This window comes from Prionailurus bengalensis, chromosome E3 (assembly GCF_016509475.1).
Source record: "Prionailurus bengalensis isolate Pbe53 chromosome E3, Fcat_Pben_1.1_paternal_pri, whole genome shotgun sequence".
Taxonomy (NCBI): Eukaryota; Metazoa; Chordata; class Mammalia; order Carnivora; family Felidae; genus Prionailurus; species Prionailurus bengalensis.
Genome location: NC_057357.1, coordinates 27,240,957 through 27,264,191, shown reverse-complemented (window position 1 = coordinate 27,264,191; position 23,235 = coordinate 27,240,957). Strand labels below are relative to the sequence as shown.

General features: G+C 42.1%; 1 long non-coding RNA gene across 1 annotated transcript in view; it reads right to left on the bottom strand.

Moving 5' to 3' along the window:
• The window catches only part of LOC122471623, a 231,287-nt gene extending 213,103 nt beyond the window's left edge, over nt 1–18,184 (bottom strand). The window contains exon 1 of the long non-coding RNA XR_006294221.1: nt 18,095–18,184. This is a non-coding gene — a long non-coding RNA (uncharacterized LOC122471623). The remainder of the gene's footprint in view (nt 1–18,094) is intronic.
• Between the last annotated feature and the right edge of the window lie 5,051 nt (nt 18,185–23,235).

Below are 23,235 nucleotides of genomic sequence, written 5' to 3'. Positions count from 1 at the left end.
AAATAAATAAAAATAAATAAAATAAATTTTTTTTAATGTTTTATTTTTGAGAGAGAGAGAGAGAGACAGAGTGCAAGCAGGGGAGGGGCAGAGAGAGAGGGAGACACAGAATCCAAAGCAGGCTCCAGGCTCTGAGCTGTCAGCACAGAGCCCAACATGGGACTCGATCCCACAATCCGTGAGATCATGACCTGGGCTGAAGTTGGACACTTAACCCACTGAGCCACCCAGGCGCCCCTATGGACCTAAACTTTCTGTTATAAGAGGCATGAGTTCTAGGGATCTAACTTACTATAGTTGACAATACTGTATTGTGTAATTGAAATTTCAGAGTAGGGTTTTAATGTTCTTGCCTGGTAATTACGTGAGGTGAGGGAGCTATCAACTAACATTATTGTGGTAAACATTTCACAATATATATGCATTTCAAGTCATTCGTTGTATACCTTAAACTTTTATAATATTATATATCGATGTTATCTCAATACATCTGGGGAAAAAATAAAAGAAATGCAATGTGGCATCCTGCATGGGATCCTGGACATTAGTGGAAAAACTCGGGAAATCCAGATAAAGGCTGAAGTTTCCTTTAAAAACAGACAGCTGGATAAAGGCTATTACAAAACGAGTGTTCAAGGTGCAATGAGAGGACACACCAGAAGTAACTAGTCAAAACACAAAGATTTCAAAGCAGAATAAAAATTTGGACAGGATTTTTTCCAATGAAACACCCTGTGGTAACTTTGTCTAGAACCAAGCAACAATTATCAAGGTTAACTGGAGTCTTTTCTTGTTGTTGCTATCATCATGGTTATTATTTTCTCTCCATTGTGTTTTTTAATCAAAAAATAACATTTATCCGGTATGCTCGTTAGGACTAGTCAAACAGTAGAGAAAAGCACAAAGAAAAACATAATACCCTTCTCCCACCTCCGCCCTCCAGCCAATCCCTTCCTGAGGAAGCAGATTGTGTTATTTTCCACAATCTTTCTGTGTTTATATTAGAAATACAAAAAGTATATGTGGCTTTCCCCCTTTTTTTAACTACAAAAATGTTATCTTTTTTTTACTTTAAATATTTTTTAATGTTTACTTATTGTTTTTGAGAGAGAGACAGACAGAGCATGAGTGGGGGAAGGGCAGAGAGAGAAGGAGACACAATCCTAAGCAGGCTCCAGGCTCTGAGCTGTCAGCATAGAGCCTGATGTGGGGCTTGAAGCCACGAACTGTGAGATCATGACCTGAGCCATGATCCAACTGAACCAACTGAGCCACCCAGGAGCCTCACAAAAATGGTATCTTTACTCACTGCTCTGCAACTCGCTCTGTTCATGCAAAAATCAGGGTGCCTGTGTGGCTCAGTCAGTTAAGCATCAGACTTCAGCTCAGTTCATGATCTGACGGTTTATGGGTTCAAGTCCCGCATCAGGCTCTGTGCTGACGGCTTAGAGCCTGGAGCCTGCTTCGGATTCTGTGTTTCTCTCTCTGCCCCTCCCCCACTCACTCTCTGTCTCTTTCTCACTCAAAAATAAACATTAAAAATAAATAAATAAAATATATTGCAATGCTGTATCATAAATATCTTCCTAGTGTAACGTATATAAATCTGACTTGTTCTCTCCTTAACTCAATTTTAGTAAGACACAATTTGTATAGAATAAAATGCATCCATATTAAGTGTACAGTTTGCTGATTATGCTTATTACATATGCAACAATGTATATACCTGGATAACTAAAAACACATTATTTATAATTTTTAAAATCCAGGTCTCCAAGAATCTTGCCAAATCCAGTGAAATCACCTGGCTTCTTCCTTGGAATGGAAAGGAAGAAGAGATGGAAATGTCCAGATAATTCTGGGGAATCACCAGCACAGGAAGACTTGGTTCTGACCTCTCAGGTGTATTATTTTGAGAACATTCTCATCTCCTAGAACAGTTTTCCATTTTAGCATGGTGTTAGAGTTGCATGAGTTTGGAAAGGTCTAAGGGAGGCATGTAGGCAGGGAGTTGGCTGGAGAAACCTCGTGACTTGTCCCTGAGTCAACATGGAGGCACCAGAGCTAAGGGTAAATGGCGAGAGACACACTGAGTTAAGCAGAGGCCGGACACTTCTCCTCCTGGAGGCTTCTTCCACCACTCCTCATGGACAAGCCTGCCAGATCATAGGGCCAAGACCAAATCAACCATACTTCCCAGCACTAATGAAGACTCCAAGGAGAAAGTGGGAACACTGGCCTCTCCCCAAGCTCTCTCTGGAATACCATCTTTGGAAGCAGGTAGGACAAGAAAGAGAAATGGTCCCAAAAGGGAAATGGATTTTTAAACCAGCTGAATATTTACCTGAAAAAGATTGTTTTACGTACAAAAAAAAAAAAAACTTTTTGAAACTGGAAGAGACAGATACTTCTAATTGGCAAATTTAAATATTTTCCCTTTACTCAGCAGAATGGGGTCTCCTGAGGAAATCTGATGTGGTTAGACCAGCACTGTGCAAAAGAAATAATGCAAGCCACAATTGTAATTTTAAATTGTCTTGCAACCAATAAAGTAAAAAAAAAAAAAAAAAAAGCAACCCAGCAATTCCGCTCCTCCATGTATACCCAGGAGAAATCAAATCATGGTCCACACAAAACATGTATACAAATGTTCTATCAGCATCATTCACTAGAGCCAAAAAGTGAAAACAAACCAAATGTCCATCAACAAACTGTAGTACATAATAGAATATTACTCCACAACAAAAAGGAATGGAGTACTGATCCATGCTACAATGCAGATGAACCTTGAAAACATTATGTTAAGTGAAAGAAACCACACACAAGACTACATATTATATGATGCCATTTATATGACATATCCAGAAAAGACCAATCCATAAAGATAGAAAGTGGGTTAGTGGTCTCCTAGGGCCAGGAGGGTTGGGGACAACGATGAGCGATTATTAATGGGCTTGGGGGTTTCATTTTAGGGATGGAACTGTTCTAGAATTGATTGTAGTGATGGTTACACAACTGTGAATATACTAAAAATCAGATTGTACACTCCAAATGGTGAATTATGTATGAATTATATATCAATTAAGCTGTTATTCTAAAAAGATACATAAGAAGTTAAGTATATTTTTAATTATTATTATTAATTATTTTAATTATCATTTTAACATGTAATCAATATTTTATAATTATTATTGAGATATTTTATATTCATTTTTTTCTTAACCCAGTAGGCAACACATCTCAATTCAGATGTTAAATTTTCATTGGAAATACTTGATGCATTTTTAGGTTTCATAAAACTTGCAAGTTAAAAAGTAAATGTAGGGGCACCTAGGTGGCTCAGGTGGTTAAGCGTTCAACTCTTGGTTTCGGCTCAGGTCATGATCTCACAGTTTGTGACTTTGAGCCCCGCATCAGGCTCTGCACCGAGAGTGCGGAGCCTGCTTGGAATTTTCTCTCTCCCTCTCTCTCTCTGCGCCTCCCCCACTCACTCTCTCTGTCTCTCTCTCAAAATAAATAAATAAACTTTAAAAAAATATATATAGCCAAGTTGTTGCAAAAACACAACTTTTCCAATAAGTGAATTTAAGTAGCATTAGACAGTAAAGTGGATATAGCTATAGCCATGGCTACAGGTATAGACGGATACAGATACATAGAGATATAGATGGGTAGATAAAGGTAAAATAGTTATACAGATACAGGAACATAATTTTGAGTGTTGTGTGTTAAAATCTGAACTCCTATTACATGTACTAAAATGAAAATGAAACTCCTTTCATGGCCTCAAAGCCCTATGTGATCGCCCCACCTTCTCTTATCTCACATCATATCACTCTCCTCCTCTCCCACGAGGCTCCAGGCACACTGGTCTTTTTTACTCCTTGATCACTTATTCCTGCCCACTTATATTTACTATTCCCTCTGCCTGGCACACTTTTCATCAAGATGTTCCAGACCTGGCTCCCTGCCATCATTCAGGTCTCTGTTCAAATATCACCTCCTCAGAGAGGCATCCGTGACCACCTTATTCAAATGTGACCCCCATCCAGCCACTCTCTAACTCATTATCCTCCTTTTATTTTGTTTGTAACATGTATCACTATTTGAGATTATCTTCCTTATTTTTTCTCTTATTTATTGTCTTTCCCTTGCTACACACACACACACACACACACACACACACTAAGCTTCATGATAAAGGGACAAAATCTGTATTATTCACTGCCCTATCCCCAGTATCTAGAATTATGGCTAGCATATAGTAGATGCTTAAAATATATACAGCAAGTAAATGAATGAGCCATTCATTCATCAACCATTCCTCTGTTAATAGACATTCAGGTGGTCTCCAATTCAGGTTGGTCCTATTGTTGCCTTCTAGAGCTATTAGGAGAACTCATATACAACATATCCTTAGCTACTAACACATATCCTTAGCTACCGATGCCTTTGTTCCTTATAGTATGGATTCCTCAAAGTGTAACTTCTGTATCAAAGCATGTGCTCTTTTTAAAATTTTAACAGAGGGGTGCCTGGGTGGCTCAGTCGGTTAAGCATCTGACTTCGGCTCAGGTCATGATCTCGCGGTCCAGGAGTTCGAGCCCCGTGTTGGGCTCTGTGCTGACAGCTCAGAGCCTGGAGCCTGTTTCAGATTCTGTGTGTCCCTCTCTCTGACCCTCCCCTGTTCATGCTCTGTCTCGCTCTGTCTCCAAAATAAATAAACATTAAAAAAAATTAAAATTTTAACAGAAAATGCCTTCCCTAAAAATGTTGTGATTTACTGTCACACCAGCAGTATATAAAACATTATTTTCTTTCCCACTGTAGATAACATCAACCGTTTTAATAACTTTTTCCAATCTGATGAATATATAATTGTATTTCATTTAAAAGTCAAATGAAAAATCTTTAAACACAGGAAAGTTGCATATAGCTTCAGATTTTTATTGGTCATTTGCACATCCTGCATTGTGACTTGCCTGTTTACCTCCTTTTGCCTAATTTCCTATTGGGGTGTTTTTGTTTTAAATCAGCTGGCAGTAACTATGAGTATTAGGGATAGTAACTCTGCCATGAGTTCTCATTATTTAGAGTTCACCCTGCCTAATGCCTCAGAAATTTTAATTGGTATATGGTCAAATCTGTCAGTTTTTTCTTTTGAGGTTTCTGGGGTCCCCACTTAACTGACATAAATTGACTTGCAATTCTGGGACTAATCTTCACTATTCAGAGAGCTCACTTGGCAAGCCCTGAAGACAGCCCTTAGGGCACAAGCCCATAAATTTACTGCCAGCCATTTCAAGACCCATCTTCCCGATATGTCCATTTCTCTCTCCAGCTGGACTTGGAAATACATCCTTGGAACACGGTTTGGTCAATGGCCGAGGATGCCAACACCTTTTACTGTGAAAATCTGAAAAAGCAACTGTCACCAGTGTTGTGCTGTGCAGACAAAGAGGAGGGCCCAGAAGGCTGAGAGTGAACCCAACATCCTTGCCAAGACTGGGACCCCACAGATGCATTCTTACCCAACTTTTAACATTTAAAAACTTCACATTTATGAGGGCACCTGGATGGCTCAGTCAGTTAAGCGTCTGACTTGGACTCAGGTTATGATCTCACCGTTTGTGGGTCTGAACCCCATTTTGGGCTCTGTGCTAACAGCTCAGAGCATGGAGCCTTCTTCGGATTCTCTGTCTCCTTCTTTCTCTGCCCCTCCCCTGCTCATGCTCTGTCTCTCCCTCTCTCTCAAAATAAATATTTTTAAAAATACCTTTTTTTTTAAAAAAGCTTCATATCTATGATAGAGTTGTAAGAAAGGTCCAACAAGAAGAAAACATACATCCAAAATTTAGATGTGATGAGTTGTTAACATTTTGCCATATATATATATATATATATATATATATATATATATATAGTGCTGAACCGTTTGAGAGTAAACTGCAGGTAGTTCAATCCTACAGAGCTTGTCATGTATTTCCTAAGAGTAAGGACGTTGAGCTATAAAATTATAGCTTAATTACCACACTCTGGAGATCGACTATCAATGTAATACTATTATCTAATAATCCGTCCATATTCAAATTTTCCCAATTGTCCCTGTAATGTCCTTTATAGTGGGATTTTTTGGGGGGTGGGGGCAGGCCAGGACCCAATCAAAGTTCGCATATCACATTTCATTGTGCTTTCCCTTTTATTCTCCTTTCATCTAGAACAGCTCTCAAATGTGTTTGTTTGTTTGCTTGCTTATTTTTAGGACGTTAATATTTTTGAGAAGTCCAGGCCAGTTGTTTTGCACAATGCCCCTCAACTTGGATTTATTGGATTGTCTCCTCATGGTGATAATTTGGGCAAGAATACCGCATAGGTATTTCTGTGACATGCTCAGTGCTCATATCAGGAGGCACATGATGATAAGTTTGATGACTCAGCTAAGGTGGTGCCCGCACAGTTCTCCATTCCCAGGGTGCCTTTACTGTGAATTAATCAGTAATCCTTGGGGAGATATCTTGAGACTGGTATTACACTCTTCTCCAGAATAATTCACCTAATGGTTTCTGCCTAGGTTGCTGATTCCTGCCTGAATCGAGTATTTCCAGGGTGGTTGCAAAACGTGAGTTGGTAAACTCGTCATTTCTTCTACATTCATTACCTGATGTCCTTCAGCACTTTCCCCTCTCCCTCCCTCATCTTTTTCTTTCTTAATATCAACATGAACTCGTGGATTCTTCTTTAATCCCATGTGTTATATACACTCCATAACTACCATTAGTGATTTTGATGCTCAGATTATCCCAGATTTGGCCAGTGGGATCTGGCTTTGGGCTGGCTCCTGGATTATTGTGACATGCCTCCATCATTTTTTTTAGCACTCCATATTTTCTGATGAACAAAAGATGTTTCAGGTATACCTCGCACCTTTCCTGCCATGACCCTACGATCATCCATTTCTCCAAGGAGCTCTGGTAACTTTCTGTAGACAATGCTATTTAGGAACCAAGATCTGAGCATTAGAAGCACTCATTGCTACTGGGATGTAATGCTTCAGTAGGACAAAGGCACGGCATGGGAAGTCAGGCCCAGAGTCATCTGGGAACCTGTGCCATCAACAGAGGCTGAATGCAAAATTGGAATCAAGTATCACCTCCCAAGTACAGGAAGTATTTGTTGTTTTCAGATGAGAGTATCCATTCCTCATTCTTCTGATAACAGCACCCCTTTCTCTTTTAGGGGAATTACCTCTCCCATCTGTAAATAGTCACGGCAGGACTGTAGATCAAGGTGTTGTGCACCTCTCCCCATATCCAAGAGGTGGGCACTAAATCCCTAAAGTAGACATATGCCCCGGGACCCAGGGAGGATGCTGAAGAAAAATACTGACATGTTTGAGCAGAAGCGGGTTTGACCACACGTCCGGAGTTGACAAAGCCAAGTGACCTTCAAGGTGAAATTAAACACCCCTCTACAAGGTCTGTTGGTTTCTCATTTAGTGAGAGCCTTTGTCCCACACAGTTGAAAGCTTCCCTGTCTTTGTAGAAAAATTCTGACACAATAGAGCCCATTTCAAACTTCCTTCCCTAATATTGGTTCTTTCGTGCATCCTTTCCACTTCATAGAATTCAGTTGTTTTGACAAACGTCTAGATGGCTAGTGATACATTTTCATCTCCTTCCAAATCCTCGCAACAGATACTCTGCTTGTAAATCAGCATGGCTTTTTTTTCTGAAGAAAAGCTTCTAAAACTTTGTTCATCTTGTGTCAGTCTCTGCAGGGTTTCTTCATTTGCCTGCTTGCTTGTTTTGTGGGGAGCAAAAGAAAAGCCTGAAATCATGGGGCGCCTGGGTGGCTCAGTCAGTTGAGCGTCCGACTTCAGCTCAGGTCACGATCTCGCGGTCCCTGAGTTTGAGCCCTGCGTCGGGCTCTGGGCTGATGGCTCAGAGCCTGGAGTCTGCTTCCATTCTCTGTCTCCCCCTCTCTCTGCCCCTCCCCCGTTCATGCTCTGTCTCTCTCTGTCTCAAAAATAAATAAAATGTTAAAAAAATTTTTGAAAAAAAAAAAAAAGAAAAGCCTGAAATCTTGACACTCATAACCTTCAAAAATTATGAAATCTATTTACCTTCCATTTTCCCTTATTTGAATCCTTTTTCCCCCTTCTCTCTTTCTGGTTATTCTTCTAATCTCCAACACATAGATGTTACACAGAAAGGTAGATATAGGTGAAAAGAAGGAAGGGAGGGAGGGAGAAAAGAGGAGAGGAAAGCGAAAAAAAGATCAAAGGAAGAAAGATTCTTACACTCCCCAGTGCTTCATAATGTAAAAACACAATAAAATATTTCATATCTTTTGGTGCATGGGTTTTTTGAGCCACACCATGCTTTGACACTAGACTTATTCATGTCAAAAGGACTCGGTCATTGTGGAAGACCATTGCTCTGGGGGATGGGGGAAGCACAGGTGCAAGTGTGCAAAATTGATGGGTGCCACTTGTGTCCTCTAAATGAATAGCGGGAGATTTGTATTTCAATATGGGCCATGAGAATAAAAGTGGTTATTTCAGGGCTACAGGAAATACCAACTGCCAGAGCCTGAGGCATCTCTCTGCCCTGCCCTTATAAATCTGAACTTACAGGACAAGAGGGGTGGATGTTCACTGTTGGGTGGCCAGTTTGGCTATATGTGGAAAGAAATGAAACATTGAGGGGGAGAAGAGGTTCTGATGAAGGTATCATTGGTTTTTCTGAGGTTTGGAGCAATAGACAGAACTCCAACTGGCGGAGGGGGCCCGACTGCTTAATTTCCTACTCACTCAAAACCCTTTTAGCTCATCGGACATGTATTGGGGGTTGGCAACATCCAGGAAGGCAAAAATGTGCAGGCACTCAAGCTTTTGCTCATAAAGGGACAAGGGAAATGGCCAACTCTGCTCTGACCCACACAAGAGCTTCCCTTAGTGCCGGGCAGCTTACAGCCAATGGTGCACCACAAACCCTTCACTACCAAGTTTCGGTCCTTAGGCAGACATTATTGTTTCTTCCCTACAGCGGGGGTACTTGTGGTTACCATAATTTCTGTATGATTTCTGTTGAGGTGTTAGCTTATTCAAGACTGTAGAAGGTGGATTTGAACTTGAAACAGGTAAATACAGGTGTGGCATCACATCGAGCGAGTGCAAAGGAGAGACATTTCTCAGACTCTTGCTACTCCAAATGTGATCTTTACACCAGCAGTGTGGGTATCACCCAGCAGTCTGTGGGAAATGCAGTATCTCTGCCCCTCCCCCTCAGACCCACTGAATCAGAATCTGCATTTTAACAATATCTCTGGTGACTCGTGTACATGAAAAGTTTGAGAAGCAGTAGCTTAGAACATGGAAGATCTTTGTCATACGAACGGATGAGACTTTGGTCAGGGCATTAACAAGCCAGCTGATATCCAAGCATCAACCAAATGGTCAGGAGCTACAAATGAATAGTGGTACATAAGATGTCACCTGTATCTTGAGTGCTGACGCAATTTCTGATGTGTGAGAGAACGGACACAAACCCAGACAGCTGAGGACTACATTTTTCCCTACACTGACATTACATCATCCACTCTGACAGTCACCACAACTCTGCGAGGTAAGTAGCACAGACTTTCGCACCACCCCCATCTTGCAGGTGGAGTAACTGAGGTTCTCAGAGGTAGGACAACTTTCCCAAAGGCACATGACTCTGGTGAGGTCCAGCTGCCCCTTGAACGCTGATTGCCTGGTTCCAGGAAGGAGTCCTTCTACAGATGCTTCTGAGCCAGTGTGATAAGGACCAGGCTGGTTGTGTGACTGAAATGAAATCAGCGTGACGTACGCTTGAAAGGAAACAGGATTTCTCTAGTGGGGAGTTGGGAAAAGTAGATAAGCTGACATGATGCCGACAGCTTCAGATATCAGATCCCGGGTGTCTGGCTCCACAAAGAATTCACCTTCACGTTCATATCCTTCTTAGGTACAGGGGGGAGCTGATATCAACAGGCCATCCCACTGAGACCTAGAAACCATCCAGGACAACATGCATCTCTCAAATCTAGGACAGGTCCCTTCTTTTGACAATAATGGCCTATTTTTTCCACAGCAGGGTGACTAAACTCTTTCCTTCATCTCCAAGTGAGGCTGAAAAAAACCCAGATTTAGGGCTTCTTGCTGATATGAACTAACTTGAACGGAAAACCCATTGTTCAGCCTTGTTTCCTCAGTCACCTGCCTAACCTGATTGTAGTCACTTAGAGAGAAGTTCCCCACAGAGAAACTGAAGAGCTTTGCTTAAAGTAATCAACAGAGACCTTGGGGGCTGTTGCAGACGTCAGGAGACGTTTTAGCAACTGTGCCTGGGTACCTTTTCCTCTAGTCCCAATCACTCCTCCTGACATCGTCTGTAAAACTGGACCCTGATGGGCTTCAATAAAAGGGACCACATGGATTCTGAGAAAGAGGTAAGCTGGGGCAGGCTGGAGAACTAAAGGTAGGAAGATCACCATTTTGTGAGCAGAGTAGCTTCGCACTTAGCTGGCCTGCCTCTTGGAGTCACTAAATTCCTGTGGGAGGTCAAGGCAGAAGAGAAAGAAGCAGAGTTCTAGGAATGATGTTCAATTAAACTAACTCAGTGTATCACTGGTTCATTTCAGCCTATCTTCAGGACAAACGAGAAAGAAAAGTCACAAGAGAGGGCATAGCATCGATTAGCGGTATCCAATCATGGACTATCTTTGTTCAATGCATCATGATATAAAACAGTAAGAAGAAAAAGAATTCACAAATATAATTTGGAAGCCCTCCTTGGCCTGTAGAATTAAGGTTGGCCAATGTTTTTCTCATACACAGAAGTGGACAGTTTCTCATCATTCCCCTCCTTCCACCCAACTCAAGATCAATGGTTTCCTATGATTGTGCTTCAGAAAGCAATATCAGCAAAGCAGAAACCACTCTAGGTGTTCCAAACAAAAGAATTGATTACAAAGGTTTGGGGGTGGATGGGAAAACAATTAGAAAGGGAGGGTTTGATAAGCAGAAAGAAGAAGGATGATAATCAGACATCAGAAGCTGTTAATGCTGGGTGCCTGGGTGGCTCAGTTGGTTAAGTGTCTGACCCTTGATCTCAGCTCAGGTCTTGATCTCAGGTTCATGCATTCAAGCCCCACATTGGTCTCCATGCTGAGTGTGGAGCCTACTGTAAAAGAAAAAAAATTTTTTTGGAAGAAAAAATAAAAACAGGTTGGATCTGTGAGCCTGCACCCAGTGTAGTGTTGGAGATACTGAGGAATCTCTTCTGGAGTTTTCAAAGGGGGGCCACCTCCTCCAGGGCTAGCACTGCACAAAAAGTGCTGTCTCTGCCTTGGATGTTGGAGTCTGGAACTAATCCACCTCTCCTGTGGCTACAACTACAGAAATTTCCCTCCTTTTCCACCCTCTGATTTCCAGCCAGTGCACCCCAAAAGGAAGCCAGCTGTCAGAGAAGCATAGGACATATAGCATGCAAATTTCCAGCCCCAGAAGTACAGATTATGTGTAGATTATAGAAGGGCTGGTATTTATAACCAGCACAGCAACCAAGCTGTCCTAGGTTGACAGCGCCACCCAATGGCCAGCCCTGGAATCGACATGACCCAATACCTTTTTCCTTCTCAAGGAAAAGGAGAGACAGGTGACCTGCACATAACTTTAAACTGTGAGCTGAATCAGGTCAGCTCCACATATGTTTGTTCAGAGCCTCAGGCCAAAGGAACAGCAGCTACCCAGGGTATGCTTTTCTATGGTGGGTCATAAGAGTGCAAGAAGGTGAGCAAAACACACAGGCACATTTGAGGTGTCTGTTGGCATCATATCTGCTAAAGTGCCATTGGCCACAGCAGGTCACATAGCCAAAACCAGTATTTCACCATTTCACTGGGTAGTCAGACTGTGCTGCAGGATAGAATATAAACATGAGTGCAACTAAAGTTCAAAGGCAGAGAAGTGCACCCAAGGGAGAGGCCGGTGCACGGTTTGCTGAAAACAGACTGCATGCATACAAGGCTCAGCATGGTCCAGCATTTACTTGCAGCAAGAAAGGAGAGCTAGTGCACAAGCGCCAGGCCTGTGCAATGTGTCAGTCCGCCATGGCCAGTGGATCCGTTCCACACCAACACAGCACTTACCCCCATTTCATGCTGCAGCGGAAGGAACTCAAACCTTCCCACTGGGGTCTGAAATACAGAAAGCCGTGGGCTTGCATGAGAGCCACTGGTCACGTGCTTAAGGAGAACAAGACTACATATCAATCTGGGAACAGAGAAAGATCTTTCTTCACAAGGCCCTAAGCCCAGCATAGACTGTGAGAACCCTGACTCTCGCAGTAAGGAAACGTTCCAGGCTCAGACCCACTCATAAGGCCAAGCTGGGGCCAAATGACCACACACAGGAGACTGCCTTTCCCAACAGCTCAAGTCCTTGAGTAGGGAAATCCACTCCACTCGCCTAGTGTACCGCAAGGTCATATGGTAAAAGAACTGTGATTAATAATCCAATACACCACAGAAGGCAGGAAAAAATCCTGTCTTTGACCCCTCTATTCCTACCTTCTAGTACAAGGTCCAGCATAGAACAGACATCAAGCAATGGTTGTTGAAATTAATAGATTATAAATGACATGGAGTAATGTGAGGCGTGTATATAACACAGTGGTTAGGAACATGAACTTCAACATCACAGGACCTGATTTCAATGTAAAATGACACAGTGATTTCAAAAACAGTTTGGGGGTACCTGGCTGGCTGTCTGTGGAGCATGTGATTCTTTTCTCTTTTTTTTAAATATTTTTATTTATTTTTGAGAGGGAGGGAGGGACTGAGGGGTGGGTGGACAGAGGATCTGAAGCGACAGCTGCAAACCCCCTGCTGGGCTTGAACTCATGAACCCGTGAAACCATGACCTGAGCTGAAGTCAGACCCTTAAATGACTGAGCCACCCAGGCACAAGGGTGTGACTTTTGACCCAGTGTGTGTTCAAGTCCCACATTGGGCATGGAGCCTACGTTTAAAAAAAAAAAAAATTGTTGGACCTTTTTTTAATGCTTATTTATTTAAGAGAGAGAGAGAGAGAGCATGAATGGGGAGAGGGAAGAGAGAGGAGAGAATCCAAAGCAGGCTCCACGCTGTCAGCACAGAGCCCAATGTGGGGCTTAATCCCACAAACCATAAGATCATAACCAAAACCAAAACCAAGAGTCACCTAGGCACACCAAACTTTAAAAAAAAAACAACTTTAAATAAAAATAGCTTGGGGGTGCCTGGGTGGCTCAGTCAGTTGGGCGTTTGAGTTCAGCTCAGGTCATGATGTCACAGATTGTGGTTTTGAGTCTCACATCGGACTCTGTGGTGACAGCTCAGAGCCTGGAGCCTGCTTCGGATTCTGTGTCTCCCTCTCTCTGCCCCTCCCCTGCTTGTGTGTGAGTTCTCTCTCTCCCTCTGTCTCAAAAATAAATAAATAAACATTAAAAAACAACCAACTTGGTAGTTTTTCTGTAAAGTTAAACATAAACCATTAAACCCAGCAATGCTACTCTTAGGAATCTACCTTTAAAAAAATGAAGGCAGGGGCACCCGGGTGGCACCATCGGTTAAGCATCTGACTTCAGCTCAGGTCACCATCTGGCAGTTCATGGGTTCCAGCCCCGTATTGGGCTTTGTGCTGACAGCTCAGAGCCTGGAGCCTGCTTCAGATCTGTGTCTCCCTCTCTCTCTGCCCCTCCCCCTCTTGTGCTCTGTCTCTCTTTCTCACAAATAACCATCAAAAAAATGTTTTTTTTTTTAAATGAAGGCATATAGCCACACAAAAACATGCATGTGAATGGTCATAGCAGAATCATTCATAACAGCCAGGAAATGGGAATAATCCAAATTCTATCAGTTGGTAAGTAGATAAACAAATGCGGTATACCCATCCAGTAGAATACTATTCGGTGTTAAAAATGAATGAGCTACTAATACTTGCAACCACATGGACGTACCGCTGGATAAATAAAAGAAGCCAGGGGCGCCTGGGTGGCGCAGTCGGTTAAGCGTCCGGCTTCAGCCAGGTCACGATCTCGCGGTCGGCGAGTTCGAGCCCCGCGTCGGGCTCTGGGCTGATGGCTCAGAGCCTGGAGCCTGTTTCCGATTCTGTCTCTCCCTCTCTCTCTGCCCCTCCCCCATTCATGCTCTGTCTCTCTCTGTCCCAAAAATAAATAAACGTTGAAAAAAAAAATTTTTTTTTAAATAAAATAAAATAAAAAAATAAAAAAAATAAAAGAAGCCAGATGAAAAGACCACATATTATATGATTCCATTTGTATAAAATGTCCAGAAAAAAGTCAATTCACAGAGACATACTGAAGATTAGTGGGTTGCCTGGAGCTACAGATGGAAATGCAGATTGCATTCAAATGAGCACAAAGGGATCTTGTGGAGGGCAAATGGAAATTTCTAAAACTGGATTGTAGTGATAGTTGCACACATTGTAAAATTTACTAAAAATCACTGAGCTGTACATTGAAATGGATGAATTTTTATAAAGTTAAGATAAGACCTGGGTTCAAATGCTGGCCCTACCACTATCCATGTGACCGAGAGTGAGTTGAATAGTCCTATAACCTCTGTGAGTCTCCATTTCTGTAAAATGGGGGCTTAACCGAGGATTGTTGAGAGATCGATGAGATAATGCATGTGGTACCCTCAACACAGGGCCTGACAGGTGTCTGAGGAGCTGTCATGGACTCTCCAGCACCTTTTGCTTTTAGGGAAATCACTTCCACTCAGATCCATCCCAAGTCCAAGGCCCAATCTCACTTTCTGTTTAAGTTGCTGGTTCCCAGATCCCCCCAGGAATATGTCGATCTCTGCCTTGTCCCAAGTCCCTGGTACAAGAATTACTCAGAATATTTCTGGGCCAGAAATAAAAGTATGTCAACTTCACCTACTACATTGCTCCAGAAATTGAAGCTTTTCCAGAATGTTATACTGACATGAGAGAACCCCTGACCAAATACAGACACCTCTTCTTCACCTTTTATTTCACTTTTTTTTTTGTTTAATGGGAAAAAAAAAAAAGAAGAACCTTGGCTTAGCAAGTCTGGGCTGCCAGGAGCTGACAGATATTCAAGCAAGTGGCAGGAAACATCCCAGTCTTTGCAATGAACCTTTGGGGAAGGAACAGCCTCTGAGAATGTGATTCACTTTGATGACAGCTTCCTGATGAGGGCTCGAACCAGCTGGAGGGTTGGTCAATTTATGACTTCACAGAAGACTCAATAAAAGTCATAAATAAAAGGGCATGTGGGTGTGAGTGCACCACATGAAGTCGGGAGGTCCCAGACGACAGAACACAAGGCCAGTAACTCTGATTTGGCTCAAGGTTTATCACCGACGCAGTGAAAGGTACAGACCCCGTATGCCAGCCATGCTTGTCGCCCGATGGAAACAGATTGTGCCTAAGGACTAAGGGAGCCATTTCTCAGATTCCTCGGGCCGTGGATCTGTGGATAGGGAGGTGAGGAAAGGCCGCCTTCCCTAATAAAATAAACCCTGGTGCCTCCAAGTTTGACCCTCTTTAAGGATTCTTCTAGGAATGAACAACTGGATGTCTCACCTCCCCAGACTGCCTGACTGTCCATTCAATCTGCTCTTGAAAACCAAATGCTTTGTGTTCACATACAACACAGAATAGCTTCAGAACAGGCCACCTGTTGTACTTCCATTCACTCATATAATAACCCTTATTACTATTATTGCTGATGTCAATAAAATTGATTCTGAGCTGACTTCCCCTCCTGAAATAATACGGACATCAAGTCATTGTTGTGATGGTGAGGGCCACATGAGATAGAATGAAAAATAAATAAAGAAATAAGCTTCTCAGCACATGCCTGGCACATAGCAATCCTCCAGAACGTGCAGCTGTGGAATTTCTCACTATCCAAACACTTTTCCATGAAAAGATTTAAAACTCACACAGGAGTGTTATGGAGCCTTTCTCTCATGTGGAGGATATAAGATGTACTAGATACACACACACACACACACACACACACACACACACACACTTTGGGATACTTTATATCCACTTTGTAGATGTGGCTGCTATATAGATGTAGATTATATAGATGTAGATTCTATAGAGAGAGAGCCAGATAGTATACAGTGAGGGGACAGGCATGATATGCTAGAGGGTGGTCAGGAAAGTCTTCCCTGTTAAAGTGACATTTGAGTAGAGTCCTGAGTGAAGTGACAGAGTGGGCCATGTGGATATCTGGGCAAAGGGCATTCTAGGTAATGGGAGCAGCAAGTGCAAAGGCCCTGAGGTGGGATCTATCACAATATATTTGAGAGTTGAACAGTCATCGATGTGCAGGAGTAGAGTGAGCAAAGTAGGTCAAGGGAGTAATACCAGACAAAGCCAAATGTCAGGAGCTAGGGCCTACAGGGCAAAGAGTTTGGGTTTTATCCTAAACGTGATGGAAAAGGCAATCAAGCATTTTCAACTGAGGGGTATCGTGATTGGATTTACTCCCTCGAAGGACCAGTGAGGCTACCATGTGAAGGGTAGATCATGAAGAGGCAAGGGAGGGAGCAGGAAAGAATGGCTAAGAGGCTACTGGAGTTGTCTAGGCTGGTGACAATGCGGCCCTGAACTGGGGCAGTGGTGGGTGGATGTGGGCCCCACTCTGGAGGTAGAGCAGACAGAACGAGCAGAGGCAGTCGGAGGACTGGGTGGCAGGGTGTGCAAGTGGGAGGAAGGGAAAGGAAGCAACGGTGACTCCTGGCTCTTTGGTGAGCACCCTGGGAGGAGGATAGAGCCATTCACTGAACAGTAAAGACACAAGAGAAATATTTGGGCTGGAGGGGGTGGGGGGTCAGTGGTGAAATGTGAAATGTTCTGAGTCTGGGTCACACTTTAAGCCATGTCAGTCATTAAAAAATTATAAATAAAAAAATAAACCATATCAGTCATTTACACCTCGATGGAACTAATTAATAACATCTCCTATTAATTGGGGCTTTTCAGTTCACAAGAAACTCATTTTTACTATATTGTACATGACATATTACATAGTAAATAGCATATATAGTGGGTATGGTATATTATACAGATAAAAGTTGCTTAAATACAGCATACATTACATACCATACCTTATTAAATAAAGTGCATATATTACATAGTATATAATATTATAATAGTGTAGTATCTATATTATACAAATCTATGTAACACATGGTGTATTATTTATTATACTAATAATATATTATGCTCAATATAGCATGTAGTATCTCTATTATAGTGTGTGTTGTATGGTGTAATATATCATATATATTATATATTACATTATATACAGTATATATTATAGCATATATAGTATATATTATAGCATATAAATAATATATAGCATGTATGATATATGTGCTATTCATGTTACATAGTATATATGATAAAGAGAGTACGTATCATATAAACTAGTGCTTATATGTTATAGTGTATATTATATAAACTGTAATATATAATATGCAGTATGCTATGGTATATTTTATATATATATATAATATGCTAGCTATTTTAGTGTATATTATACATATAGTACATTATGTATAGGTTATTATTTATTATCTCTTTAGGCCTTTAAAGCCTCCAACCTTCCCCCTAATTTCTCTCCCCCACCAAACTGGGAGAAAACAAAGTCTCAGAGGAGGAAATGACTTTCCCAAAGTCTCAGACGTGGGAGGACGAGAAGCTGGGGCCCATAGAATTCCACTTTGCCTACAATGATTGCTGTATAAGCTTCAGACCTTTTCATGAGAAAAGTCTTGATGGTAAGAAATTTTTGCCCTTATTTATAGAATGTAAATATGCTCCAGATACTATGCCAAGAACTCCTAAATTGTATCTCATTTAACCCTCCCACTGAAACTACCTCCGAGGATATATTTTGTCATGGTTATCTTTCCACAGATGAGAAAACTGAGATTCTAATAGATCGGGGACCTTGCCCACGGTCACAAGGTTGATGAGGAATAAACCCCCCCATACACACCCGAGCTCTTCACTCACCACAAGGAGGTAACTGAATAGAAAAGCCCAAATGCCGGTTACATCCGTTCAGCTGCAGGAATCCGGGTGTAGCTTCTGCTAAGCCTGTGGAAAGAAATGTACAGTTTTCATGTAACTTTTCCCTTCTGAACTATGTCATCTGTAGTGAGAGAGATCTCCAATTTGGGCTTCAGTGCATTGACTATGTTGCACAGCTAAACCCCCTTGTTGGCGGGGGGGGGGGGGGGGATGAAAATCACTAAAACTGAGCCTGACAAAGAAATGACTAGCACGCAGTCAGCGAGGATGGAGCTGAAGCCCTCAAAGGTGGAAATTACATAAACAGCAGCCTAGATTCCTAAAATGTAGATTTCTCCTATCCCAGTTCTTCAAAAGCTCCAGACGCTTGAAGGAAAATACCTCTAAGTAGACATTTGTTACTTATTTTTCTCTCGTTGCCTGTGCAAACATCCTCCTAAGCTGCACATTTCTCTTATCTTTTTCCTCTCTTCTCTATCACACCAGTTGCCTGGAGCCCTTATTTCTCCATTTTTTTCATCGCTCAAAATTGCACAAAGCTTTCCCAAAGCATTGGTTTGTCGAAACTCATGTATAGTCTGAGATCCTAGCTAGAATTGAGAGGAAGATGAGAAGGAGAGGAGGCAGCGGGGAGCAAGAGCCTGAGTCTAGCCCAGAGAGCCCAGGAAAATGGGCTTTTGCTCAGATAGGTTAATAACATGTGGGTTGCATGAATTTTAAGGACAGGGAAATGTCGCTTTCTAGAAGAACATAGTCTCAGAAATGGTTCCAACAGTTCTCCCCGACATATGTGAATAGAAAGCTACCAGTTCTGGGGGTTAAAGGAGGCCAGGAGCCAACATTTATTGAGCCCTTACTGTGTACCAGGGCACATTTCCCTAATCCCTATAGCAACCCTAAGTGAGGGATAGTATCACCCCTTTTTTGGGATTGGAAATATAAGTGTTTGTAAGCACTATAACAGCAGGGATTTTGTCTGTCTTTTGTGCCCACATCAGCAGCAGGATGCCCATTGCATAGCAGGTGCTCAGTAAATATTTGGTGAAGGAATGAATGAATGGATAAATGAATGAATGAATAGACCAACACTTACGGAAATATAGTGTATAGGAATAATAAAGAACACGACATTGGAGTCGGAGAGGACTAAGGCAGGATTAGATGCAATAATGCTGATTAGATGAGATTATAAAGTACTTGTAATCAAGCCCTCTATAAATGGTAGCTGTCTTTATTGTGGTATCATGACAATCAAATCTACACTTGAATTAAATTAATGTTTGATGATGATGAAGAAGAAAGAGGAGGAGGAGGAGGAGGGGAAAGAAGAGAAGACAGGGATGGTCTCAGAAGTATCAGTAGAAAAAAAGATCCTGCCTTGAAATCTTGTAGATGTGAAAACTTGCCAGCGGCCGCCCAATATATTCTTTTTGAATTAGATCAGTCTCTGTAAGGGCTGCCACCTGTCTTGAACTTTCGAGGGACCCAGAATTCAGAATTCTGGCTCCTCCTTTCCCTATTCCAGCCAAGTGGAGTTGGATGAAACATTTATTCCTTCCTCTATCCACGTTGGGAATGACTTTTGAAAGTTTGCATTTGGTCTCTCTCTCTCTCTTTTTTTTTTTTTTGTTGTTGTATTTTATTTTTTAATGTAATTTATTGTCAAATGGCTTACATACAACACCCAGTGCTCATCCCACCAAGTGCCCTCCTCAATGCCCATCACCCACTTTCCCCTCTCCCCCACCCCCACCCATCAATCCTCAGTTTGTTCTCTGTACTTAAGAGGCTCTTATGGTTTGCCTCCTTCCCTCTCGGTTTGTAACTGTTTTTCCCTTCCCCCTTGGTCTTCTGTTAGGGTTCTCAAGATTCACATATGAGTGAAAACATGATCTCTGTCTTTCTCTGACTGACTTACTTCACTTAGCATAATACCCTTCAGTTCCATCCATGTTGCTGCAAATAGCAGGATTTCATTCTTTCTCATTCAGGTAGTATTCCATTGTATATATAAACCACATCTTCTGTATCCATTCGTCAGTTGATGGACATTTAGGCTCTTTCCATAATTTGGCTATCGTTGAAAGTGCTGCTATAAACATTGGGGTACAAGTGCCCCTATGCATCAGCACTCCTGTATCCCTTGGGTAAATTCCTAGTAGTGCTATTGCTGGGTCATAGGGTAGATCTATTTTTAATTTTTTGAGGAACCTCCACACTGCTTTCCAGAGTGGCTGCACCAATTTGCATTCCCACCGACAGTGCAAGAGGGTTCCCGTTTCTCCACATCTCACCAGCATCTATAGTTTCTTGATTTGTTCATTTTAGCCACTCTGACTGGTGTGAGTCTCTTTACGGGCATGCCACACAGAACATATCCAAAATGTTTGGATTGGATGTTTCTCTGATATACTGGTTCTCAACGTATGCTTCGCAAACCAGCAGCATCAACCCCAGGTAGGAACTCATCAGAAATGTGAATTCTTGGGGCGCCTGGGTGGCGCAGTCCGTTAAGCGTCCGACTTCAGCCAGGTCACGATCTCGCGGTCCGTGAGTTCGAGCCCCGCGTCAGGCTCTGGGCTGATGGCTCAGAGCCTGGAGCCTGTTTCCGATTCTGTGTCTCCCTCTCTCTCTGCCCCACCCCCGTTCATGCTCTGTCTCTCTCTGTCCCAAAAATAAATAAACGTTGAAAAAAAAAATTTAAAGAAATGTGAATTCTTAGAGCACCCTGGACATCCTGAACGGGAAGCTCTGAGGGTGATGCCCAGCCATCCGTGTTTCCACAAGCCCTCCAGGTGATCCTGATGCCCGTGCATAGGTTTTCAGAACTGCTGCCCAAATGAAAGGCAATTAGGGGAGCCCCAAACTGTCCTCTCCATTTAGTGTGTGGGAGGTCTCTGATCTTCAAAGGAGAGGAGTAGGCAGAAGCAGGTTTGCTGGAGAACAGGTGTCTTCTGTAGCAAAGGGGAGGAACCAGAAAACTCTTTCTCAGTCAACCCCCAATCCTGAACATCTACTATGTCCCAGGAGCTGTGCTAAGTGCCAGGAAAACCATGGTGAACAAGATGTATGATTCCAGCTATCCAGGATCAAACAACAGGTGCGAAGGACCAGAAGCTCACACGCATCACACCGGCAAAGATGGAAAATGTGACAAAACCAAATTCTGGAGAAACAGGAAGCCTCGTGGGTGGCTGGTAAGAGTGTACATTGGCACATCCACTCTGAAGAGCAGTTTGGTGACACCTAGTTGAGCTGGAGACGTGCCAACTCTACAGCCTACCAGTTCCGTTCCTGAGTATATACCGTAGGACTGGAGAAGCTCCATCACTTTTCACGAGGAGAGATGTCCAGGAGTGTGTATAGCAGCACTGTTTATGACAGAAGAAAGCTGAATTCCCACTTACAGGAGAATGGGTAAGTAAATTGTGATACGGTTGTCCAGTAGAATGCCATCGTAACCAGTAGTAGTAACAGCAGTAGTGAAATAAGTGAATAAATGGAATAAGTGAAACATAATTTTGATAAATTGAAAAAATCATAATAGTGGGGGGGAAAGCTAAATCATGAAATGATATGTACAGCAGGATTCTACTCAAAGTTTTAAAACATGCAACACAATACTACATGTTGATAACAGATCATTCATACACAATGAAAAGTATAAAAATATGCATGGAGGGGCACCTGGCTCGTTCAGTCAATGGAGCCTATAACTCTTGATCCTAGGGTCATGAGTTCGAGCCCTAGGTTGGGTGTGGAGATTACTAAAAATGAGAAATAAACTTAAAAAAAAATTTTAATGTACATGGAATAAAAAATGCATTCTGAGGATAAAGATCATCACTGGGTAGGGAGAGAGAGACAGAAGAAAAGGCACAGGACTGAGATGGGGTCCAGCGGGATGAGATTGTATTTGTTATGCTACATTTCTTAAGCTGAGTGAAACATAAATGGTTGTTCACTAAATCAGCCCAGTTTTTTTGTGTGTACCTGGAATAGCTCATAATGGAATAATTTTACATAAACCACTGCAAGTAGTTAATAAATAATTATAAATGTGGAAAGCACCATGAAGAGACGACAGGCTGTCATAAGAGGAGACATAACAAATCCCTTTATTTCAACCTTGCTTTTTACTTGCCTTCTTGAAAGTCTTACTGTCAGCTGCAACCAGTCATAAATTAGATTTCGTTTTTGCTTGTCTATATTCTTTGATTTTCTGACCAAGGAAATAAACCATTTGGATTTCGAGATATGTAATTGATATTTTTGATGGGGGCAGTCAAAATCATTTACAAAAGTTTCTTGGGCATTTCAATGTTCTATATGTATAACACATACTTGTAAGTATAGACACATTAGATGGTGAGTAGGGAATTCTGGGAGGATCTACATCAAGAAGTCAGCAGCCCTTATTTCTGGTGGGAGCATTAGAAATTTGTATTTGCATCTTAAAGTGACTCCTCATGTTTTCATCAACTCATCCCTTTCTCTTCTTTCTTCTGGAACAAAAACCCTCCTTCTTATGGGAAACCTATTCCTTGTATTTCAAGGGGGACTTGTTTCCACCTTCCTGGCCACTGGCTCACTAACATGTCCAATCAGAACATTTAATTTGTAGCCACAGGGATTGGCTGATTGGCTCAAGGATGCACATGTGATGCATGCCCAGCCAATCATATCCTTCCCTGAGACTCTTCTTTCCAGTAGGTTCTTCAAATGATGGGAATTAGTCTAGAGTTAGTCATGTTTACTTTTAGACCTCTTCTGCCTGGAATAGGCAGAAGAAATGGAGAAATGAATAGAGTGAGCAAGATAGCACCTTGCCAGGATTGTTTGAGCCCTGGATGTAGCCCTGCCTGACTCATCCCTGGAACAACATCCTTGTATTGACACATTCTCTTGAATCACCTACACCAGATTGGGATTGATTTCTGACACTTGAAGCTGAACATGTTCTGACTTTTACACTTCTATTTTGTTCCCCTCTATTTTCTACAATTTCCACAATGAGCATGCATCACATGTAGAACATGTTTCAGAATTGAAGAAGAAGAGGAGGAGGAGGAGGAAGGAGGAGGAGGAAGAGGAGGGAAGGAAGGAAGGAAAGAAACAGCACA